The 26,741-nt window shown below is 47.7% G+C and overlaps 1 pseudogene; it reads right to left on the bottom strand.

The window, feature by feature from the left end:
* The window catches only part of LOC135516431 (actin filament-associated protein 1-like), a 90,337-nt pseudogene that overhangs the window by 32,211 nt on the left and 31,385 nt on the right, over window positions 1-26,741 (bottom strand).

The raw sequence follows: 26,741 nt of genomic DNA, 5'->3' as shown, positions 1-26,741 counted from the left end.
AGGCCCCCGTTTCGGGGTACGTTGAACCGTGGCCAGCCGGGCCACATAATTGGGCGTGCTGATTGCAAGCATCATTGGGTTAGATGGTAATCACCTGAGGCAGAGAGTTTGTTTGGGGTTGAAGGGCATTGGTTTATTCCGTGTTCACATGTATTGGTTCAATGTGTTTTTATCGTGCATGTTTTCAGACACCTGACCAAATATGCGTCGCGTCTCGACGATAATTAGGGATGTTGTGTGTTTTCTTTTCTTCCTTCGCTGGTTCGGTTTGTATATTTGTGCAGTCCAATGCGGCTGCTGGCAGGTACCTCGGCGCTACCCCAGTGTGCTGTTAAGCAATAAATAAAACTAATTACCATGTGGAAGGAGTAATCAAATCAGAACAAAAAAATAGACTGTTTCCTTTTAATTCCCTTATTTCTGCAAAAAAAGCTCCTATAGGAACCCACCATTTACACGTAATAGGGTTGGGAAAGCAAATATGACTGGCTAGTGTTTCCATCAGCAGTCTGCACAGGACAAAATAGCAGACCGCTCGGTTTTTAACGGGGCCTCTCTGACCGGGTTTAGCACAGATTGAGGTGCTGTATGAAGAAGACCGGGTCCAAGCTCAGTTACAAAGGGCCGGTCGGTAAACTAGAGGCTGGGGAAGTTCGCTGGCGGGACCGGTGAAAGGGGAAACGAGGAAGGAGAAGGGCTCTTAAAATAGCTGCACAAGGATAAACAATGGTTGTGTCTGTCTGTGTGTATTTCTATGAACTTAACTGTCCCCCCCATGTGTGTATTTCTATGGGAATTAAGAGTGGAAGAGGAAAAAGGAGTCAGCTCCCCAAGAAAAACAATGGGACTGTTTCACAGATACTAACCAAACATCCTGCCATCAGAAACACCTGTTCAAAATAACCCTCTGGCCCCTAACGCAATGTCACAAGAGGCAGTGTGTATTTTCACAGACCAAAGTCGCTCCCCAAGAAAAACAACCAGCGGCCCATTGTACCTTTGGACAAGCGTACCACGAGATTTTTTCTTATTATTCTCTCAAAAATATACAGCATCTTCCTTCAGCATTTACAGTAAATTTAGTCCATCCTGTTTTCACCCCCCAACAGTACCCGGACTGGATGATCCCTCTTCACAGTACCAGTCAGTTCCTGCTTATTTAGCCAACTTGTCATTGTCTTGTCAACAATGAGGGACGTGCTTCTACACCTGCATTGCTTGCTGTTTGGGGTTTTAGGCTGGGTTTCTGTACAGCACTTTGAGATATCAGCTGATGTACGAAGGGCTTTATAAATACATTTGATTTGATCCTGAAATGCACCTATTAGTGTGTCACTCCGTCTACAACAGTGTCACAGTAACATTGGGACCATTGTCTGATGGAAAACCATCGTAATTGGTGTCTCGGGTTATTGTGTTACCCTGATCCACTCAGGACTACCACAGTGTACCGCTGTAACATCAATCTGTGTGTCAGGTTATTGTGTTACCCTGATCCACTCGGACTACCACAGTGTACCGCTGTAACATCAATCTGTGTGTCAGGTTATTGTGTTACCCTGATCCACTCGGACTACCACAGTGTACCGCTGTAACATCAATCTGTGTGTCAGGTTATAGTGCTACCCTGATCCACTCGGACTACCACAGTGTACTGCTGCAACATCAATCTGTGTGTCAGGTTATTGTGTTACCCTGATCCACTCGGACTACCACAGTGTACCGCTGTAACATCAATCTGTGTGTCAGGTTATTGTGTTACCCTGATCCACTCGGACTACCACAGTGTACTGCTGTAACATCAATCTGTGTGTCAGGTTATTGTGTTACCTTGATCCACTCGGACTACCACAGTGTACCGCTGTAACATCAATCTGTGTGTCAGGTTATTGTGTTACCCTGATCCACTCGGACTACCACAGTGTACCGCTGTAACATCAATCTGTGTGTCGTGTTATTGTGTTACCCTGATCCACTCGGACTACCACAGTGTACTGCTGTAACATCAATCTGTGTGTCGTGTTATTGTGTTACCCTGATCCACTCGGACTACCACAGTGTACCGCTGTAACATCAATCTGTGTGTCAGGTTATTGTGTTACCCTGATCCACTCGGACTACCACAGTGTACCGCTGTAACATCAATCTGTGTGTCGGTTATAGTGCTTACCCTGATCCACTCGGACTACCACAGTGTACTGCTGTAACATCAATCTGTGTGTCGTGTTATTGTGTTACCCTGATCCACTCGGACTACCACAGTGTACAGCTGTAACATCAATCTGTGTGTCGTGTTATTGTGTTACCCTGATCCACTCGGACTACCACAGTGTACTGCTGTAACATCAATCTGTGTCGTGTTATTGTGTTACTCCCCAGCCACTCGGACTACCACAGTGTACTGCTGTAACATCAATCTGTGTGTCGTGTATTGTGTTACTCTGATCCACTCGGACTACCACAGTGTACCGCTGTAACATCAATCTGTGTGTCAGGTTATTGTGTTACCCTGATCCACTCGGACTACCACAGTGTACCGCTGTAACATCAATCTGTGTGTCGTGTTATTGTGTTACCTTGAGCCACTCCTCAGCCTGCTCTTTGCTCTGCACATCAGAACCAGGGCATCTGCTCCCTGGTGGGCTATCTTCATTGTGTTACTTCTTCTTGCCGTCCTTGGGGACGTGTGTGATGCTACAGCCTGATAACAGCAGCTCCATCTGGGGTGTCTGGTCTTTAGATGACTTGTAGCACTCGGACTACCAAGAGAGGCTGAGAGATCAAGGTGTGACAGGAAGAGTGTTAGTGAGGAAGAGGAGGATAGAGGAAGGAGAGAACATAAAGGGAGGAGAGAGGGGAGGAGACAGGAAGAGACAGGATACCTGAGAGGGAGGAGACAGGAATCTGAGAGGGGAAGGAGAGCCAGAGGAGAGGAGGTGAGAGGAAGCTCTTTGCTCTGGGAGGCCAGAACCAGGGAGGAGGTGGGATCTTCAGGGATGTGTTTCTTCTTCTTCTTGAAAGAGGGGACGGAGTGATGATGGGAGAGAGATGAGAGGATGCAGCTCCATCTGGAGGAAGGAGAAGGTCTTTAGATGACTTGAGAGGACTAGGAGAGGAAGAGAGGGAGGAAGAGAGAGGAAGGAGGAGAGGAAGAGAGAGAGAGGAAGAGAGGGAGGGAAGGAGGGGGAAGAGGAAGATGGAGGCGAGAGGGGAAGGAAAGAGAGGGAGAAGGAAAGGGAGGAGAGGGAAGGAGAGGAAGGAGAGGGAGAGAGGGAGGGAGGAGAGAGAAGAGGAGGGAGGAGAGGAGGAGAGAGAAAGAGAGGAGAGAGGAAGAGAGGGAAGATGGAGGAGAGGAAGAGGAAGAGAGGTCAAAGAACCGGTGGATTAAGGCTTTCAAATACACATGGCTATGACGTCTCTGAGTGCATGTGTTTATTCAGTGGAGCGCATGTTTATGATTTTTTATTTAGCTCATTTTCAGTATTTGACAGGTAACGGACACCTGACACTCTACGAGCACATGTCTGTGGCACAATCAGGACAACACACCAGCATGGAGGAGAGCACAATCATCCAGGGAGACACCAGCATGGTCTGTGGCAAATCATCCACAACACCAGCATGGTTTGTGAGACAATCATCCACAACAAGCATGGTCTGTTTTATTTAGCACAATCATCACAACACACCAGCATGGTCTGTGAGAACAATCATCCACAACACACCAGCATGGTCTGTGAGCACAATCATCCACAACACACCAGCATGGTCTGTGAGCACAATCATCCACAACACACCAGCATGGTCTGTGAGCACAATCATCCACAACACACCAGCATGGTCTGTGAGCAATCTCATCACAACACACCAGCATGTGTTTATTCAATCATCCACAACACACCAGCATGGTCTGTATGCACAATCATCCATTTAGCACACCAGTATCCACAACACACCAGCATTGAGCACAATCATCCACAACACACCAGCATGGTCTGTGACACAATCATCCACAACACAGCATGTCTGTGAGCACAATCATCCACAACACACCAGCATGGTCTGTGAGCACAATCATCCACAACACACCAGCATGGTCTGTGAGCACAATCATCCACAACACACCAGCATGGTCTGTGAGCACAATCATCCACAACACATCCACAACACACCAGCATGGTCTGTGAGGAACTATGACTTTGCAGGGGTAGACGATACAGAGGGTGAGAGAGTGTGTGTGTGTTCTTGTCTGTGATGCTGATAGTGCGTGTCTCTGTATCTGTTCACGTGTCCACACCAGCAGCTTGTTGTCCTTGATGACACAGAGCAGCTTGGTCCACTGGCCGAAGCGTTTCTTGCGCAGCAGGAAGGCACAGATGCGTGCGTCCTTGACCAGACCCATGGAGGCCTCCTCGCTCGGCCACTGGTGTCGCATCTTCTTCCCCCTGTTCCCCTTCCCATCCTCCTCCTCCTCGTCATACGACTCATACGAACTGCTCATCTGGTCAGAATCATAGTCTGAGTGACAGACGAGAGAGAGAGGTAGAATGTGTTAGTTATTGAGTGGTTATATGTATCCTGAGTAAATGTGTGTTCAGTCCTCACTTGGGGGGGGGGGGTCAAGATGTGTGGGTTCATTGTGTGTGTGTGTGTGTGTCTTATTCATGTGTGTGAGGTTTCATTGTGTGTGTGTGTGTGTCTTAGTCACATGTATGTGCGCCTATATTTTGTAAACTCACTGGAAGTGATGTATTCTGGGGCTTTTCCAGGACTGAGGGGGACGGCCTCTTCATAGTATCCCTCTGGGAGAGAGCAGCTGGGGAGAGGAGGAGGCCCGTTGTCTGGAGGCTGGATGAAACACGGGGAGAGTGAGAGGCACTGGGTTAGCTTGTTCACATCCACCTCACACACACACACAGAGAGTGAGAGATTGTACATTGTTAAAACACTGTATATATATATAATATAACATTTGTAATGTCTTTATTGCTTTGAAACTTCTGTATGTGTAATGTTTACTGCTAATTTTTATTGTTTATTTCACTTGTGTATATTATCTACCTCACTTGCTTTGGAAATGTTAACACATGTTTCCCATGCCAATAAAGCCCCTTGAATTGGGAAGAAGTCCTTCATTTAGTTAACCGCCGAGTTAACTAGTGATTGGCTTTGACTTGTTACACTGAGGTTATCAACATGTAAAGACCTTTCACTAAGAAGTGATGCTTTTCCACTTAGGAGATGAGCGAGAGACAGACAGAGAGACAGACAGAGAGACAGACAGAGAGACAGACAGACAGAGAGACAGACAGAGAGACAGACAGACAGACAGACAGAGAGAGACAGACAGACACAGAGAGACAGACAGAGAGACAGACAGAGAGACAGACAGACAGACAGACAGACAGACAGACAGAGAGACAGACAGAGAGACAGACAGACAGACACAGAGAGACAGACAGACAGACACAGAGAGACAGACAGAGAGACAGACAGAGACAGACAGACAGAGAGACAGACACAGAGACAGACAGACACAGAGAGACAGACAGACAGACAGACACAGAGAGACAGACAGACAGACAGACAGACAGAGAGAGACAGACACAGAGACAGACAGACACAGAGACAGACACAGAGACAGACAGACACAGAGAGACAGACAGAGAGACAGACAGACACAGAGACAGAGAGACACAGACAGACAGACACAGAGAGACAGACAGAGAGACAGACAGACAGACACAGAGAGACAGACAGACACAGACAGACAGACACAGAGAGACAGACAGAGAGACAGACAGACAGAGATGGACAGACACAGAGAGACAGACACAGAGAGACAGACACAGAGAGACAGACACAGAGACAGACAGACAGACACAGACAGACAGACAGACAGACAGACAGACAGACAGACAGACAGAGAAGTAAAAGAGAAGGAGGAGGATGGAAAATAACACGTCTTTGTGTTTGTTTACTCGACTCCACTCAGCTAGCAAGGGCGTGAGGATCAACTACCTCATTGACGTGATGCATCTTGGCCGGCGTGTTGTTAACACGACGTTCTCTTTGGGGTCTTTGCATTCAGCTCTTAAAATAACATAATTCTCTTTGGGGTGGCAATAAAATGTTTATCTCATAATCTCTCCAAGCGCATGGAAATAAATATTTTCTCCGTTGACATTCAATGCAGTGATTTGAGTGTTCCCAGAACTGGTTTTCACCCAGAAAGAGAGAGAATACAAAGAGAGTTATCTGCTGATGAGCGATAACTTGGGTTGGAAAATAGCTCTTTGGGGTGTTGTTATGGGGTTCTCTTTGGGGTGTTGTTAACACTCTCTGAGGTTCTCTTGAGGGTGGTGCTAACACTCTCTGAGGATCTCTTTGGGGTGTTGTTAACACTCTCTGAGGTTCTCTTTGGGGTGTTGTTAACACTCAGGTTCTCTTTGGGGTGTTGTTAACACTCTCTGAGGTTCTCTTTGGGGTGGTGTTAACATTCAGGTTCTCTTTGGGGTGTTGCTAACACTCTCTGGGGTTCTCTTTGGGGTGTTGATAACACTCTCTGAGGTTCTCTTTGGGGTGTTGTTAACACTCTCTGGGGTTCTCTTTGGGGTGTTGTTAACACTCTGAGGTTCTCTTTGGGGTGTTGCTAACACTCTCTGGGGTTCTCTTTGGGGTGTTGTTAACACTCTCTGAGTTTCTCTTTGGGGTGTTGCTAACACTCTCTGGGGTTCTCTTTGGGGTGTTGCTAACTCTCTCTGGGGTTCTCTTTGGGGTGTTGTTAACACTCTCTGAGTTTCTCTTTGGGGTGTTGCTAACACTCTCTGGGGTTCTCTTTGGGGTGTTGTTAACACTCTCTGAGGTTCTCTTTGGGGTGTTGTTAACACACTGAGGTTCTCTTTGGGGTGTTGTTAACACTCTCAGTCTCTCTTTAGGGTGTTGTTAACACTGAGTTTCTCTCTGTGTGTTTCGTCTGTTTACAAATTCTACTCTTCACTAGGCTCTACATCTCAGGCCATGAGTGCTACCTGGTCAGGTGACCAGGGTTTCCCTAGCCAGGTCACATGCTCAGGTAAAAACTCAGGCCCCATTATCGGCATCATGTCGCCTGGAAGCCCATCCTATAAAAGGTCCACTTGACAACCTGCTGTAACCATGACAACGAACTCTAGCGCCAACAACAAGCGATTCCGTCTATTACCTCCGATAAAGACTTCCACCCCCCCGTTTCTTCTCATGGAAAAGTCCGCTCTAATTGTATTTTGCGGCTGCCATTGTTAGGGGAGAATCTACCACAGTTGTGAAACGCCAGTGCTATGGGCCATTGCTCGCAGCTACGCCACAAAGGCAGTGAAGAACCACGTTGCCGTGGCAACACGGAAATATGTGCCTCATTCATAAAAGGGAGGAGCGATAAAACAATTTCTGTGTGTTGTTTTACAGTCAGAAATGATGTGTCACTGTGTCATGATCAAAGCATTTATACTGAACGATGCACAGTGGATTTGGGACGTGGAGCAATACTCCCAAAGGGTCAAAGTTAACCTTGACACACGTCCTGCAGGACTGGACCAGATTACTACTAAATGTAACACCATATGCATCCATCTCGATTGGGGAAAAGCTCAATGCAAAATCAATACGATGACTGTAAAATACACTTACTGGGCAAACGGGAAATGTTAACTGAACAAACTTAAAGGCTGAGTTCTGATATACACACTAACATACTGCCGTAACTGAATGATGCTATGTATTGGGCCTGTTTTAGTAACCACAGTCTATTTAGCTGGATGACCAGGGCGAAAGAGGACCATTAACAGTCTGCAGCCCCAACTCTCAGCCACTCTGACGAGGCCCAGCCAAACCGCAGACTGACAAACACTAACCGTTAATGATAAACACAGAGGAATCACCAAAATGCTTCCTCAGTCTATCTGCATAACGTCCCATTAGCCCATGTCTTTAACCTCTAAAAGGGGGGCGTTCTACTAAGCTAACACATGGAATTGTTTTAAAATGACCATACCCCTGTAGGTAAGAAAAAAACATAGAAAAAAAATATGATTTGATAAAATAATGAATTTACTACTGTAGCCCATAGAAACGCAATGAATAACACATTCATAAAACAGACAGTCCAAAAACAAGTCGAAAAGGAATAAGGATTTTAAGTGTATGTCCTATACCTAGGAGATATATTGTATTTAACCCCTTATTTTTGTTGGCAGAAAATTATGTATGTGGACACCTACACCACCCGATGTTACAGGAAGGCCATAAAGATCATAAAGGACAACAACCACCCGAGCCACTGCCTGTTCACCCCGCTATCATCCAGAAGGCGAGGTCAGTACAGGTGCATCAAAGCAGGGATCAAGAGACTGAAAAACAGCTTCTATCTCAAGGCCATCAGACTGTTAAACAGCCACCACTAACATTGAGTGGCTGCTGCCAACACACTGACTCAACTCCAGACACTTTAATAATGGGAATTGATGGGAAATGATGTAAAATATATCACTAGCCACTTTAAACAATGCTACCTAATATAATGTTTACATACCCTACATTATTCATCTCATATGTATACGTATATACTGTACTCTATATCATATACTGCATCTTTATGTAATACATGTATCACTAGCCACTTTAACTATGCCACTTTGTTTACATACTCATCTCATATGTATATACTGTACTCGATACCATCTACTGTATCTTGCCTATGCTGCTCTGTACCATCACTCATTCATATATCTTTATGTACATATTCTTTATCCCCTTACACTTGTGGAATTGTTAGTTAGATTACTTGTTGGTTATTACTGCATTGTCGGAACTAGAAGCACAAGCATTTCGCTATACTCGCATTAACATCTGCTAACCATGTGTATGTGACAAATAAAATTTGATTTGGTATGTGGACACGCCTTCAAATTAGTGGATTTGGCTATTTCAGCCACACCTGTTGTTGACAGGCGTATACAATTGAGCACACAGCCATGCAATCTCCATAGACAAACGTTGGCAATAGAATGACCTTACTGAAGAGCCCAGTGACTTTCAACGTGGCACCATCATAGGATGCCACCTTTCCAACAAGTCAGTTGGTCAACTGTAAGTGTTGTTATTGTGAAGTGGAAATGTAACAATAGTCTGTCCTCGGTTGCCACACTCACTTCCGAGTTCCAAACTGCCTCTGAAAGCAACGTCAGCACATGAACTGTTCGTCTTCATGAAATGGGTTTCCATGGCCGAGCAGCAGCACACAAGCCTAAGATCACTATAGGCCATGCCAAGCGTTGGACTCGGGAGCAGTGGAAACGTTCTCTGGAGCGATGAATCACGCTTCACCATCTGGCAGTCCCAATGGATGAATATGGGTTTGGCGGATGCCAGGAGAATGCTACCTGCCAGAATGCATAGTGCCAACTGTAAAGTTTGGTGGAGGAGGAAAAATGGTCTGGGGCTGTTTTTCATGGTTCGAGTGAAAGGAAATCCTAACGCTACAGCATACAATTACATTCTAGATGATTCTGTGCTTCCAACTCTGTGGTAACAGTTTGCAGAAGGCCTTTTCCTGTTTCAGCATGACAATGCCCCTGCGCACAAAGCGTGGTCCATACAGAAATGGTTTGTTGAGATCGGTGTGGAAGAACTTGACTTGACATCACGGAACCCTGACCTCAACCCCATCGAACACCTTTGGGATGAATTGGAATTCCGACTGCGAGCCAGAGGCCTAATCGCACAACATCAGTGCCCGAAGCAAATGGAAGCAAGTACCCGCAGCAATGTTCAAACATTTAGTGGAAAGCCTTCCCAGAGGAGTGGAGGCTGTTATAGCAGCAATGTTCAAACATTTAGTGGAAAGCCTTCCCAGAGGAGTGGAGGCTGTTATAGCAGCAATGTTCAAACATCTAGTGGAAAGCCTTCCCAGAGGAGTGGAGGCTGTTATAGCAGCAATGTTCAAACATCTAGTGGAAAGCCTTCCCAGAGGAGTGGAGGCTGTTATAGCAGCAATGTTCCAACATCTAGTGGAAAGCCTTCCCAGAGGAGTGGAGGCTGTTATAGCAGCAATGTTCAAACATCTAGTGGAAAGCCTTCCCAGAGGAGTGGAGGCTGTTATAGCAGCAATGTTCCAACATCTAGTGGAAAGCCTTCCCAGAGGAGTGGAGGCTGTTATAGCAGCAATGTTCAAACATTTAGTGGAAAGCCTTCCCAGAGGAGTGGAGGCTGTTATAGCAGCAATGTTCAAACATCTAGTGGAAAGCCTTCCCAGAGGAGTGGAGGCTGTTATAGCAGCAATGTTCAAACCTCTAGTGGAAAGCCTTCCCAGAGGAGTGGAGGCTGTTATAGCAGCAAAGGGGGGACCAACTCCATATTAATGCCCATGATTTTGGAATGAGATGTTCGACAAGCAGTTGTCCACATACTTTTGGTCATGTAGTGTACTTGCATTCATTTTTTAAACGGGTACCGGGTTACCTTCGGACGAGTCCCGTGACACTTGTGGGGGTCATATTAGTTTGTAGCCCAAAAGGTTTGGACGCTACAGACAGAAGTTGGCACATCGGCTGGTAGTGACTTCAGACAGGTCCCGTGGGGCTTTTCGGGGGTCGTAGAGCAAATCCTATTCGTGAGAGTCTCATCTTTCCATAGACTGGTCATATTACCGTTTGGACGAAGGCCGATTTATACCATTGTAGCTCGGCCATCTTCCAAGGAAGCCTGACTTAGGAAGCCTGACATAGGAAGCCTGACATAGGAGGCCTGACATAGGAGGCCTGACATAGGAGGCCTGACATAGGAAGCCTGGGGCCCTCTCATGCCGTCCCTGGAAGGGGTGCGTCACCTGATTGGGTTGATTCACTGATGTGGTCATCCTGTCTGGGTTGGCGCCCCCCCTTGGGTTGTGCCATGGCGGAGATCTTTGCGGGCTATACTCAGCTTTGTCTCAGGATGGTAAGTTGGTGGTTGAAGATATCCCTCTAGTGGTGTGGGGGCTGTGCTTTGGCAAAGTGGGTGGGGTTATATCCTTCCTGTTTGGCCCTGTCCGGGGTGTCCTCGGATGGGGCCACAGTATCTCCTAACCCCTCCTGTCTCAGCCTCCAGTATTTATGCTGCAGTAGTTTATGTGTCGGGGGGCTGGGGTCAGTTTGTTATATCTGGAGTACTTCTCCTGTCCAATTCGGTGTCCTGTGTGAATCTAAGTGTGCGTTCTCTAATTCTCTCCTTCTCTCTCTCGGAGGACCTGAGCCCTAGGACCATGCCCCAGGACTACCTGACATGATGACTCCTTGCTGTCCCCAGTCCACCTGGCCGTGCTGCTGCTCCAGTTTCAACTGTTCTGCCTTATTATTATTCGACCATGCTGGTCATTTATGAACATTTGAACATCTTGGCCATGTTCTGTTATAATCTCCACCCGGCACAGCCAGAAGAGGACTGGCCACCCCACATATGCTCTCTCTAATTCTCTTTCTTTCTCTCTCTCGGAGGACCTGAGCCCTAGGACCATGCCCCAGGACTACCTGACATGATGACTCCTTGCTGTCCCCAGTCCACCTGGCCGTGCTGCTGCTCCAGTTTCAACTGTTCTGCCTTATTAATATTCGACCATGCTGGTCATTTATGAACATTTGAACATCTTGGCCATGTTCTGTTATAATCTCCACCCGGCACAGCCAGAAGAGGACTGGCCACCCCACATAGCCTGGTTCCTCTCTAGGTTTCTTCCTAGGTTTTGGCCTTTCTAGGGAGTTTTTCCTAACCACCGTGCTTCTACACCTGCATTGCTTGCTGTTTGGGGTTTTAGGCTGGGTTTCTGTACAGCACTTTGAGATATCAGCTGATGTACGAAGGGCTATATAAATAAATTTGATTTGATTTGAAGCCTGACATAGGAAGCCTGATATAGGAGGCCTGACATAGGAAGCCTGACATAGGAAGCCTGACATAGGAAGCCTGACATAGGAGGCCTGACAGAGGAGGCCTGACATAGGAGGCCTGACATAGGAGGCCTGACATAGGAGGCCTGACATAGGAGGCCTGACATAGGAGGCCTGACATAGGAAGCCTGGGGCCCTCTCATGCCGTCCCTGGAAGGGGTGCGTCACCTGAGTGGGTTGATTCACTGATGTGGTCATCCTGTCTGGGTTGGCGCCCCCCCTTGGGTTGTGCCATGGCGGAGATCTTTGCGGGCTATACTCAGCTTTGTCTCAGGATGGTAAGTTGGTGGTTGAAGATATCCCTCTAGTGGTGTGGGGGCTGTGCTTTGGCAAAGTGGGTGGGGTTATATCCTTCCTGTTTGGCCCTGTCCGGGGGTGTCCTCAGATGGGGCCACAGTGTCTCCTAACTCCTCCTGTCTCAGCCTCCAATATTTATGCTGCAGTAGTTTATGTGTCGGGGGGCTGGGGTCAGTTTGTTATATCTGGAGTACTTCTCCTGTCCAATTCGGTGTCCTGTGTGAATCTAAGTGTGCGTTCTCTAATTCTCTCCTTCTCTCTCTCGGAGGACCTGAGCCCTAGGACCATGCCCCAGGACTACCTGACATGATGTCTCCTTGCTGTCCCCAGTCCACCTGGCCGTGCTGCTGCTCCAGTTTCAACTGTTCTACCTTATTATTATTCGACCATGCTGGTCATTTATGAACATTTGAACATCTTGGCCATGTTCTGTTATAATCTCCACCCGGCACAGCCAGAAGAGGACTGGCCACCCCACATAGCCTGGTTCCTCTCTAGGTTTCTTCCTAGGTTTTGGCCTTTCTAGGGAGTCTTTCCTAACCACTGTGCTTCTACACCTGCATTGCTTGCTGTTTGGGGTTTTAGGCTGGGTTTCTGTACAGCACTTTGAGATATCAGCTGATGTACGAAGGGCTATATAAATAAATTTGATTTGAAGCCTGACATAGGAAGCCTGACATAGGAGGCCTGACATAGGAGGCCTGACATAGGAAGCCTGACATAGGAGGCCTGACATAGGAGGCCTGACATAGGAAGCCTGACATAGGAAGCCTGACATAGGAGGCCTGACATAGGAGGCCTGACATAGGAGGCCTGACAGAGGAGGCCTGACATAGGAAGCCTGACATAGGAAGCCTGACATAGGAAGCCTGACATAGGAAGCCGGACAGAGGAGGCCTGACAGAGGAGGCCTGACAGAGGAGGCCTGACAGAGGAAGCCGGACATATGAAGCCTGACAGAGGAGGCCTGACATAGGAAGCCGGACATAGGAAGCCGGACATAGGAAGCCTGACAGAGGAGGCCTGACATAGGAGGCCGGACATAGGAAGCCTGACTTCGGCAGATGTGGTGGATTGAGACGCAGCCCATTCAGAAAACAGATTGTGACTGTGTATCAATAGACTCTTCAAACCGTTCCTGCTTTCTTCAATACTCTCTCCATCTACACTCATTTATCTTCCCCTTCTCTCTATCCATCTACACTCATTTATCTTCCCCCTCTCTATCCATCTACTCATTTATCTTCCCCCTCTCTCTCTCTCCATATACACTCATTTATCTTCCCCCTCTCTCTCTCTCCATCTACACTCATTTATCTTCCCCCCTCTCTCTCTCTCCATCTACACTCATTTATCTTCCCCCTCTCTCTCTCCATCTATACTCATTTATCTTCCCCCTCTCTCGCTCTCCATCTATACTCATTTATCTTCCCCCTCTCTCTCTCTCTCTCTCTCTCTCTCTCTCCATCTATACTCATTTATCTTCCCACTCTCTCTCTCTCTCCCCATCTATACTCATTTATCTTCCCCCTCTCTCTCTATCCATCTACACTCATTTATCTTCCCTCTCTCTCTCTCTCTATCTATCTACACTCATTTACCTTCCCCCTCTCTCTCTCTCCATCTACACTCATTTGTCTTCCCCCTCTATCTCCATCTATACTCATTTATCTTCCCCTCTCTCTCTCTCTCCATCTATACTCATTTATCTTCCCCCTCTCTCTCAATCCATCTACACTCATTTATCTTACCCCTCTCTCTCCATCTACACTCATTTATCTTCCCCCTCTCTCTCTCTCTCCATCTATACTCATTTATCTTCCCTCTCTCTCTCTCTCTCTCTCTCTCTCTCCATCTATACTCATTTATCTTCCCCCCCTCTCTCTCAATCCATCTACACTCATTTATCTTCCCCCTCTCTCTATCCATCTACACTCATTTATCTTCCCCCTCTCTCTCTCCATCTATACTCATTTATCTTCCCTCTCTCTCTCTCTCTCTCTCTCTCTCTCTCTCTCCATCTATACTCATTTATCTTCCCACTCTCTCTATCCATCTACACTCATTTATCTTCCCCCTCTCTATCTCTCCATCTACACTCATTTATCTTCCTCCTCTCTCTCTCCATCTACACTCATTTATCTTCCCCCTCTCTCTCAATCCATCTACACTCATTTATCTTCCCTCTCTCTCTCTATCCATCTACACTCATTTATCTTCCCTCTCTCTCTCCATCTACACTCATTTATCTTCCCCCTCTCTCTCAATCCATCTATACTCATTTATCTTCCCTCTCTCTCTCCATCTACACTCATTTATCTTCCCTCTCTCTCTCCATCTACACTCATTTATCTTCCCCCTCTCTCTCTCCATCTATACTCATTTATCTTCCCCTCTCTCTCTCTCTCCATCTATACTCATTTATCTTCCCCTCTCTCTCTATCCATCTACACTCATTTATCTTCCCTCTCTCTCTCTCTCTCTCTATCTATCTACAATCATTTACCTTCCCCCTCTCTCTCTCTCCATCTACACTCATTTGTCTTCCCCCTCTATCTCCATCTATACTCATTTATCTTCCCCCTCTCTCTCTCTCTCCATCTATACTCATTTATCTTCCCTCTCTCTCTCTCTCCATCTATACTCATTTATCTTCCCACTCTCTCTATCTATCTACAATCATTTACCTTCCCCCTCTCTCTCTCTCTCCATCTACACTCATTTGTCTTCCCCCTCTATCTCCATCTATACTCATTTATCTTCCCTCTCTCTCTCTCTCTCTCCATCTATACTCATTTATCTTCCCACTCTCTCTATCCATCTACACTCATTTATCTTCCCCCTCTCTCTCTCCATCTACACTCATTTATCTTCCCCCTCTCTCTCAATCCATCTACACTCATTTATCTTCCCCCTCTCTATCTATCCATCTACACTCATTTATCTTCCTCCTCTCTCTCTCCATCAACACTCATTTATCTTCCCCCTCTCTATCTATCCATCTACACTCATTTATCTTCCTCCTCTCTCAATCCATCTACACTCATTTATCTTCCCCTCTCTCTATCCATCTACACTCATTTATCTTCCTCCTCTATCTCCATCTATACTCATTTATCTTCCCCCTCTCTCTCTCTCTCCATCTATACTCATTTATCTTCCCTCTCTCTCTCTCTCCATCTACACTCATTTATCTTCCCACACTCTCTATCCATCTACACTCATTTATCTTCCCCCTCTCTCTCTCCATCTATACTCATTTATCTTCCCTCTCTCTCTCTCTCTCTCTCCATCTATACTCATTTATCTTCCCACTCTCTCTATCCATCTACACTCATTTATCTTCCCCCTCTCTCTCTCCATCTACACTCATTTATCTTCCCCCTCTCTATCTATCCATCTACACTCATTTATCTTCCCCCTCTCTCTCAATCCATCTACACTCATTTATCTTCCCTCTCTCTCTCTATCCATCTATACTCATTTATCTTCCCTCTCGCTCTCCATCTACACTCATTTATCTCCCCCCCCCTCTCTCTATCCATCTATACTCATTTATCTTCCCTCTCTCTCTCTCCATCTACACTCATTTATCTTCCATCTCTCTCTCTATCCATCGATACTCATTTATCTTCCCTCTCTCTCTCCATCTACACTCATTTATCTTCCCCATCTACACTCATTTATCTTCCCCTCATCTACACTCATTATCTTCCCCTCTCTCTCCATCTACACTCATTTATCTTCCCTCTCTCTCTCTATCCATCTACACTCATTTATCTTCCTCATTTATCTCTCTCCATCCATCTACACTCATTTATCTTCCTCTCTCTCTCCATCTACACTCATTTATCTTCCCTCTCTCTCTCTATCCATCTACACTCATTTATCTTCCCTCTCTCTCTCCATCTACACTCATTTATCTTCCTCCTCTCTCTCCATCTACACTCATTTATCTTCCCACTCTCTCTCTCCATCTACACTCATTTATCTCCATCTACACTCATTTATCTTCCCTCTCTCTCTCCATCTATACTCATTTATCTTCCCTCTCTCTCTCTATACATCTACACTCATTTATCTTCCCTCTCTCTCTCCATCTACACTCATTTATCTTCCTCCTCTCTCTCCATCTACACTCATTTATCTTCCCACTCTCTCTATCCATCTACACTCATTTATCTTCCCTCTCTCTCTCCATCTATACTCATTTATCTTCCCTCTCTCTCTCCATCTACACGCATTTATCTTCCCCTCTCTCTCCATCTACACTCATTTATCTCCCTCCTCTCTCTCCATCTACACTCATTTATCTCCCTCCATCTACACTCATTTATCTTCCCTCTCTCTCTCCATCTATACTCATTTATCTTCCCTCTCTCTCTCCATCTACACTCATTTATCTTCCCCCTCTCTCCCACCCCATCTACCCTCCCTCTCTCCCCCATCTACACTCCCTCTCTCCCCCATCATCCCCTCTCCCACCCCATCTACCCTCCCTCCCCTTCTCCCTCCCCATCTACCCTCCCTCTCTCCCCCCATCTACCCTCCGTCTCTCTCCTCCCCATCTACCCTCCCTCTCCCCCATCACCCCCTCTCCCCCATCTACACTCTCCTTCTCCCTCCCCATCTACCCTCCCTCTCTCCCCTATCACCCCCTCTCCCCCATCTACACTCCCCTTCTCCCTCCCCATCTACCCTCCCTCTCTCCCCTATCACCCCCTCTCCCCCATCTACACTCCCCTTCTCCCTCCCCATCTACACTCCCCTTCTCCCTCCCCATCTACCATCCCTCTCTCCCCTAGCACCCCCTCTCCCCCATCTACACTCCCATTCTCCCTCCCCATCTACCCTCCCTCCCCCATCTACACTCCCCTTCTCCCTCCCCATCTACCCTCCCTCTCTCCCCCAATCTACCCTCCCTCTCTCCCCTATCACCCCATCACCCCCTCTCTCCCATTTACACTCCCCTTCTCCCTCCCCATCTACCCTCCCTCTCTCTCCTCACCCCCCCCCCTCTCTCCCATCCCATCTACCCCCCCATCTTCCCTCCCTTTCTCCATCTCTATACTCCCTTTCTCTCTCATCTATAACTAACTCAAAGACGTGGCTCCACCCCAGAACCTTATCACATTTCCTCTGGGAAACACTGCTTTGTGGTGAACTCATTTTCTGGCAAGACCACGGGCCCACTAAACTCCACAACCGCTCCCCCACCCCTCCTAACCCGCACAAAAACTCCCCACTGTACCAAGGGAGGACAAGAGAATAAAAGAAAGCTGAGCAAGTGGAACACTTCTAGACTTCAAGACTGTAAAAGGCAGAGAAATGAAGAAAAGCGAGAACGAAAGAGTCCGATCTTGACAATTGAACAATAAGCTCTGTAGGCAAAATATGGCACTTCACGTCTCGACATCGAAATACAAAAGCCGGAGGTTAGGTTTGTGTCGGTGTTGTGGGACTGTCAATGTTGGAAGGCCCTAACCTCTCAGCATTATCAGAATGTGCTAATTTCATCCTTAAAAAGGTAGCAACAACAGCAACATTAATAACTCTCAAGATATGATTGTTTTAGCTCTGCGTTTTGAAACTCAATGTGAGTTACTTGAGATGGAGACGGGAGGTCGTGACCCCATCACTCTGTTATGAAATGATGTAAGAGATTAGAGGTACTCAAGGTCTGATCAAGTACTCTGGACACACACACACCTACTTTTCAATTGTTTTCACTACTTCAACAACCAACAGCCTGTTCGTATCACACCAATAATCTGTCTTGACGAATCACACGAGCCGACTAACAGAGTGCATTGTGGTCCAAATGCATTCCAGCCTCCGATTGACCATAAACAAACAGCATCCATAAACCCCAAAGCGGTGTCGGTCCAGATGGATGTGTACGCTCTAACTAACACTGATCGTTTCCGTCTGTTCATCTTTCACAGATCTCAAAACCATCCGCGTCCTCCCATCCTATTGTTGTCTCCCACTCATCTACCACTTAGATGTATAGAAATATTTCAAAGAACTTGAGCTGCGGTTGACTGAGTGTGCCTGGAGGAATGAAACCAATGGGATAGGCCCGTCTGGTACTTCATTCAGGATCAATCAATAATCACTGCTACAGATCTTCGCATTTGCCGCGAAATACAGACACCCTTAAAGCCAACAATTCTATTGTAAATTCCCATCCATGTATCGTTTAGATCAACAGGTCTCTGCAGTTGGTGCCTTTGAACCCACCGATTCCATCCCTTCCAGGGAGAAGACAGTGTGTTATTAGGGAGCTGCAGTGAGGGAGGAAAGACCTTGGTTTGGAGACTTGACTCTATCTAGACTGGGCTGAGCTCCACATACCAGAGACCAGTCAGTCGTCCACTCTGTCTGTCTCGACTGGGCTGAGCCGCACATACCAGAGACCAGTCCGTCGTCCACTCTGTCTGTCTAGACTGGGCTGAGCTCCACATACCAGAGACCAGTCCGTCGTCCACTCTGTCTGTCTAGACTGGGCTGAGCTCCACATACCAGAGACCAGTCAGTCGTCCACTCTGTCTGTCTAGACTGGGCTGAGCTCCACATACCAGAGACCAGTCCGTCGTCCACTCTGTCTGTCTAGACTGGGCTGAGCTCCACATACCAGAGACCAGTCAGTCGTCCACTCTGTCTGTCTCGACTGGGCTGAGCCCCACATACCAGAGACCAGTCCGTCGTCCACTCTGTCTGTCTCGACTGGGCTGAGCTCCACATACCAGAGACCAGTCAGTCGTCCACTCTGTCTGTCTCGACTGGGCTGAGCTCCACATACCAGAGACCAGTCAGTCGTCCACTCTGTCTGTCTAGACTGGGCTGAGCTCCACATACCAGAGACCAGTCAGTCGTCCACTCTGTCTGTCTAGACTGGGCTGAGCTCCACATACCAGAGACCAGTCAGTCGTCCACTCTGTCTGTCTAGACTGGGCTGAGCTCCACATACCAGAGACCAGTCAGTCGTCCACTCTGTCTGTCTAGACTGGGCTGAGCTCCACATACCAGAGACCAGTCCGTCGTCCACTCTGTCTGTCTAGACTGGGCTGAGCTCCACATTCCAGAGACCAGTCAGTAATCCACTCTGTCTGTCTCGACTGGGCTGAGCTCCACATACCAGAGACCAGTCAGTCGTCCACTCTGTCTGTCTAGACTGGGCTGAGCCCCACATACCAGAGACCAGTCCGTCGTCCACTCTGTCTGTCTCGAGACTGGGCTGAGCCCCACATACCAGAGAGCTAGACTCCACATACCAGAGACCAGTCCGTCGTCCACTCTGTCTGTCTCGACTGGGCTGAGCTCCACATACCAGAGACCAGTCAGTCGTCCACTCTGTCTGTCTCGACTGGGCTGAGCTCCACATACCAGAGACCAGTCAGTCGTCCACTCTGTCTGTCTCGACTGGGCTGAGCTCCACATACCAGAGACCAGTCCGTCGTCCACTCTGTCTGTCTCGACTGGGCTGAGCCCCACATACCAGAGACCAGTCCGTCGTCCACTCTGTCTGTCTCGACTGGGCTGAGCTCCACATTCCAGAGTCCAGTGTAATTCTCTGTCTGTCTCGACTGGGTTGAGCTCCACATACCAGAGACCAGTCCGTCGTCCACTCTGTCTGTCTCGACTGGGCTGAGCTCCACATTCCAGAGTCCAGTGTAATTCTCTGTCTGTCTGTGTAGGAGGAGTAGTCAGTGTTGTGTCAATGTGTTTGCCGTTGTGGCAGTTTGGATGCACTGAGGGGACAGACGCAGGCCGACTCCCAGTTTGTCTAGAATAGAATAAAACTTTATTGTTTATAGAGGACATTGATACATTCACTCTCAACTGACCGCTGTCCCAACTGTACTGGATAGATACAGTAGGTATATATCCTGATACATTGCATTAAGTAGTTCAACAGCACAAGGAACTAATGAATGTTTGAAGACGTTCTTCTCGGCCATGGGCCTTCTGAAGCGCCAGCCAGAGGGAAGCCTCACGAACTGAAGGTGTAGAGGGCGTGGAGGGGTCTCTAGGAGAGAAAGACTACATTTCCCAAGATGCTTTGGGTTTTTCTTTAGGTTGAGGGCCTGTGGCTATTGTCTCTACATGCATCTAGCAAGTGTAGTGTTCTGGAGGAGGGTTGATGCCAGAAGAGCCGAGCACATAGACACATGGTTCCAATCATTGAGTTGTTCATGTTAGCTGTACACCTTCCAACACACTGACCTTACTAAAACAGTGTCCACACAGACAGCAGTCATCTGCTCCTCTTAAATCCATGCAGGACAAACACACACGCACACACAGGCACGCACACACAGGCACGCACACACACACACAGGCGTGCACACACACACAGGCGCGCACACACACACACACACGCACACACACACAGGCACACACACACAGGCACACACACACAGGCACACACACACAGGCACACACACAGGCACGGGCAGAGGTCAAGGTAAGGTCAAATTGGTCCCAGACATCCCCGGAGATGAAAGGAACAACACAGTACCAGAGGGGTGCAGCACTCTAGATACCCATCAGCCTCTCTGCTGCTCCTCTCTGAGCCATGACTTTGGCCTGTCTAGCTCTCTGAGCCATGACTTTGGCCTGTCTAGCTCTCTGAGCCTTGACTTTGGCCTGTCTAGTCCTCTGAGCCTTGACTTTGGCCTGTCTAGTCCTCTGAGCCATGACTTTGGCCTGTCTAGCTCTCTGAGCCATGACTTTGGCCTGTCTAGTCCTCTGAGCCATGACTTTGGCCTGTCTAGTCCTCTGAGCTATGACTTTGGCCTGTCTCTCTCTCTGAGCCTTGACTTTGGGCTGTCTAGTCCTCTGAGCTATGACTTTGGCCGGTCTAGTCCTCTGAGCTATGACTTTGGCCTGTCTCTCTCTCTCTGAGCCTTGACTTTGGCCTGTCTCTCTCTCTGAGCCTTGACTTTGGCCTGTCTAGTCCTCTGAGCCTTGACTTTGGCCTGTCTAGTCCTCTGAGCCATGACTTTGGCCTGTCTAGTCCTCTGAGCCTTGACTTTGGCCTGTCTAGTCCTCTGAGCCATGACTTTGGCCTGTCTAGTCCTCTGAGCCATGACTTTGGCCTGTCTAGCCCTCTGAGCCTTGACTTTGGCCTGTCTAGTCCTCTGAGCCATGACTTTGGCCTGTCTAGTCCTCTGAGCTATGACTTTGGCCTGTCTATCCCTCTGAGCTATGACTTTGGCCTGTCTAGTCCTCTGAGCCATGACTTTGGCCTGTCTAGTCCTCTGAGCTATGACTTTGGCCTGTCTAGTCCTCTGAGCCATGACTTTGGCCTGTCTAGTCCTCTGAGCTATGACTTTGGCCTGTCTAGTCCTCTGAGCCTTGACTTTGGCCTGTCTAGTCCTCTGAGCTATGACTTTGGCCTGTCTATCCCTCTGAGCTATGACTTTGGCCTGTCTAGTCCTCTGAGCCTTGACTTTGGCCTGTCTAGTCCTCTGAGCCATGACTTTGGCCTGTCTAGTCCTCTGAGCCATGACTTTGGCCTGTCTAGCCCTCTGAACCTTGACTTTGGCCTGTCTAGCCCTCTGAGCCAAGACTTTGGCCTGTCTCTCTCTCTGAGCCTTGACTTTGGCCTGTCTAGTCCTCTGAGCTATGACTTTGGCCTGTCTAGTCCTCTGAGCTATGACTTTGGCCTGTCTAGTCCTCTGAGCTATGACTTTGGCCTGTCTAGTCCTCTGAGCTATGACTTTGGCCTGTCTAGTCCTCTGGGCCATGACTTTGGCATGCCCAGCTCTAGAGTCGACTGTATTCTGTGAGTGTGCATAGAGACAGGGCAGAGATTGGGAAAAAAAGGTCAATAAGGTCAATAACTCAGATCGTCTGCGTAGCTATTTTGTTAGCTATTTATAAGTAATTCAAGAGCTTGCTGGCGACAGACTTCATGCACACACACTCACACACACACACACACACACACACACACACACACACACACACACACACACACACACACACACACACCAGAGAAGCCATGGCAACACTTGGGAGTTTCAATCATTGGCTGACTTCTATCTCTCTGAGCCATGACTTTAGCCTGTCTATCTCTCTGAGCCTTGACTTTGGCCTGTCTCTCTCTCTGAGCCATGATTTTGGCCTGTCTAGTCCTCTGAGCCATGACTTTGGCCTGTCTAGCTCTCTGAGCTATGACTTTGGCCTGTCTAGTCCTCTGAGCCATGACTTCGGCCTGTCTAGTCCTCTGAGCCAAGACTTTGGCCTGTCTAGTCCTCTGAGCCATGACTTTGGCCTGTCTAGCCCTCTGAGCCATGACTTTGGCCTGTCTAGCTCTCTGAGCTATGACTATGGCCTGTCTAGTCCTCTGAGCCTTGACTTTGGCCTGTCTCTCTCTCTGAGCCTTGACTTTGGCCTGTCTAGCCCTCTGAGCCTTGACTTTGGCCTGTCTCTCTCTCTGAGCCTTGACTTTGGCCTGTCTCTCTCTCTGAGCCTTGACTTTGGCCTGTCTAGCCCTCTGAGCCTTGACTTTGGCCTGTCTCTCTCTCTGAGCCTTGACTTTGGCCTGTCTAGTCCTCTGAGCCTTGACTTTGGCCTGTCTCTCTCTCTGAGCCTTGACTTTGGCCTGTCTCTCTCTCTGAGCCTTGACTTTGGCCTGTCTAGTCCTCTGAGCCTTGACTTTGGCCTGTCTAGTCCTCTGAGCTTGACTTTGGCCTGTCTCTCCTCTGAGCCTTGACTTTGGCCTGTCTAGTCCTCTGAGCCTTGACTTTGGCCTGTCTAGTCCTCTGAGCCTTGACTTTGGCCTGTCTAGCCCTCTGAGCCTTGACTTTGGCCTGTCTAGCCCTCTGAGCCTTGACTTTGGCCTGTCTCTCTCTCTGAGCCTTGACTTTGGCCTGTCTAGCCCTCTGAGCCTTGACTTTGGCCTGTCTCTCTCTCTGAGCCTTGACTTTGGCCTGTCTAGTCCTCTGAGCCATGACTTTGGCCTGTCTAGCCCTCTGAGCTATGACTTTGGCCTGTCTAGTCCTCTGAGCCATGACTTTGGCCTGTCTAGCCCTCTGAGCTATGACTTTGGCCTGTCTAGTCCTCTGAGCCATGACTTTGGCCTGTCTAGTCCTCTGAGCCTTGACTTTGGCCTGGTGGGTGGGGTGGGGAGAGAAGAAGGGTGGGTGGGGAGAGGAGGAGGAGGTGGGTGGGGAGAGGAGGAGGAGGTGGGGAGAGGAGGAGGAGATGTGTGGGGTGGGGAGAGGAGGAGGAGGTGGGTGTGGTGGGGGGGAGGAGGAGGAGGTGGGTGGGGAGAGGAGGAGGAGGTGGGGAGAGGAGGAGGAGGTGGGTGGGGTGGGGAGAGGAGAGGAGAGGAGAGGAGGTGGGTGGGTGGGGTGGGGAGAGGAGGAGGAGGTGGGCGGGGTGGGGAGAGGAGGAGGAGGTGGGTGGGGTGGGGAGAGGAGAGGAGGTACCAGTTCTCATTCTATTTGTATTATCGTTCCTGGGAGTGGGAGACAAGTCTGTGTTTTTAGGCAGGTGTGCTCTCACATGCAGCAATAGCTGATACGCCAGTCTCGATGCTGGGTAGGGAAAACGAGGAGAAAACGACAATTGAGTGTTGAATAGAGCAGCGATAGGAAGCTTCCAGACCTCTACACCTCTTCCCTTCTTTCTCCAACCTCACAATGAGGTGTCAATGTGGGCAAGAGGGAAGGGAGGGAGGGGTCTGGGGCACTAATCCTGTGATAGAGGGGGCAGAGGAGGCCCATGCTTCAGTTGGACAGCCCCCTGAAGTGTCGGTTTGGGCTGGAATGGAACGGAAGTCTGGAATGGACCGTGGATATTGCACTGGGAGTAAACTGGAATGGTGAAACAGGAACAAACTCACTCGCATTCTCATTCACCTCCCGAAAACAGACACACACACATTCATTCAGTCTGAACACACACCCACACACACACACACACACACTCACTTACTTAGTTACACGGGAAGCTTTGGTCTCTGCCAGCTCCCCACAGTCAGTCCTCCTTCAGTTAGTTTAAGAGGTCTCATTCACTGTCTCAAAGACACATTCAGCTGAGATCTTAATGCATCAGAGGCAGTGTGAGTTTTCACTTAGTTTCTTTATTTCGTTTGCAAGATCACATCGTCGATGGAATAGAGAGAGACTCGGGCCTGTTAAAACGATATTTGAAAACGGGGGGTGATATAGGTTCTCCATTCGTTCAATCCATAGGTTGCACCTCCGTCACGTCATTGTTATGAACGTTCAAGCTGCCCTCTATCGGGGGCGCCATAGTGGTGCCTGAAGGGCGTGGTTCATTCTGGACGGAGGCGTACCACTTTTTCGTCTAAATCACACTATATTGCCTGGAAATACGATGACATTGCTAAAGTAGTCAAACATTTAGTAGGAAACAACTTTGCCAGCATTATCATGTCGTCACATTTACTTTAGACAGATGGCAATGTTGTCAGTAGCTAGCAAAGTCTGTCAAAAATAGCTATCAATGCTAACATTAACATTTCTTGCACTGTATGATTTATGAAAGATTACTTGATCGGTTGTTGTTTTACAGACGTGTTTAATACTTTTTATGTACACACTATTAGAATAGTTATAGAAATGTTATTGTTTTATGTACACACTATTAGAATAGTAATGGGAAATGTTGTTGTTTTATGTACACACTATTAGAATAGTTATAGAAATGTTATTGTTTTATGTACACACTATTAGAATAGTAATGGGAAATGTTGTTGTTTTATGTACACACTATTAGAATAGTTATAGAAATGTTATTGTTTTATGTACACACTATTAGAATAGTTATGGGAAATGTTGTTGTTTTATGTACACACTATTAGAATAGTTATGGAAATGCACATTGTTATATTTGGTAACACTTGTTTATTGTCCCTAGACTCCAACCCCATTGGATGCATTGACCGGACGTGGGTGGAGCTATGTCTACACAAGGGTGCAAATGATAAACAGTCACGAAAGCTCTGACGAAGGCCGATACGAAGGCCGATAGAGCAGTGACACTAGCAAGAGCAGCGTGCAGGTTTTTCTTCTTTCTCAAAATTAGCCAGCTAAAATCCGGTGGCCTCCCTTCAATCTTAGCTAGCTAACATTATACTGCATCGAATGTCAATCTGGTGGCCTCCCTTCAATCTTAGCTAGCTAACATTATACTGCATCGAATGTCAATCCGGTGGCCTCCCTTCAATCTTAGCTAGCTAACATTATACTGCATCGAATGTCAATCCGGTGGCCTCCCTTCAATCTTAGCTAGCTAACATTATACTGCATCGAATGTCAATCCAGTGGCATCAAAATGATGACAAATGGTTTTCCTACTAGTTATTTGCCTCCTTTGAAATGTCATTGTATTTCTAGCCACTGGAATGCACTTTTGATGAAATCTTCATCAGAGCTCATTGATGATGAGTGTATTCAGTAGAATGCTCAGTTGGGCATCAGTTGAAAACAAACGTTCAAAACAACAATGAGGAAACATGCAACCCATGAATAGTTCAGGTGGACTTTTTTCCAAACGCGTTTATACGCCTAAAGGTCCTTGAATCTGGGTACTCTCCATGCCACGGTCCCATTCTTATTTTTAAGTGTCACTTGTCATCATTCAATTTCCTCACTGTAATACAATTTGATTCATTCAGATTTACCGCTTGTTGTGCTGTTTCCACAGCGATGTGGGAGCCGTCTCCTCGTGCAACTGTTGTTGTTCGTTATAACCGTAAATCGTGTGTCTATGACAGAATAGTGGTGGTGAGGTCATTGCATTCAACTGTGGTTAGACCAACCCCCATGTAGGGGAAGCCCACTGAGAAACTGAAGAATCAGCTAGTGATGGCAGGGCCAGGTTTGCCATCAACACTGCGGTATATTAAAAAACGAATGAATAGTGATGAACTCAATGGGTGGAATGTATTAATTGGGAAGTGATTGATTCTGATCCTGGTTCACACTGTGCACGCGCACATCATGGATCGATTTAGAACGCTGACATTGTTACACGCCAGCGCTAAATGTGTTTCCCTTTTAGCTTAGAAAACATTTGGATTGGCTAAATACAGAAGGACCGGGCTTATCCAACCACAACACGCCAATTGTGACAGACCGATGGCTTTCATTTGTTGGAGTTAGCAAATCTTCTTTTCTTTCCAAACCCCACAAGTTTTTTTTTTTTAAACATTTCACAGACATGCAAAAAGAGTCCCTTTATGAATTTAATAAAGACCAACTCAGTACTTGGTATGGATAGGAGTGTGTGTGTGTGTGTGTGTGTGTGTGTGTGTGTGTGTGTGTGTGTGTGTGTGTGTGTGTGTGTGTGTGTGTGTGTGTGTGTGTGTGTGTGTGTGTGTGTGTGTGTGTGTAAGAGAAAGAGGGGAGAAAAGTGGGTGGGGTGGGGAGAAGAGTGGGTAGGATGGGGAGAGGAGGAGGTGGGTGGGGAGAGGTGGGTGGGGTGGGGAGAGGAGGAGGA

The sequence above is a fragment of the Oncorhynchus masou genome, chromosome 27 (genome assembly GCF_036934945.1).
Source record: "Oncorhynchus masou masou isolate Uvic2021 chromosome 27, UVic_Omas_1.1, whole genome shotgun sequence".
NCBI lineage: Eukaryota > Metazoa > Chordata > Actinopteri > Salmoniformes > Salmonidae > Oncorhynchus > Oncorhynchus masou.
The sequence above is the reverse complement of the archived record's forward strand: the minus strand, read 5'-3'. Positions and strand labels throughout refer to the sequence as shown.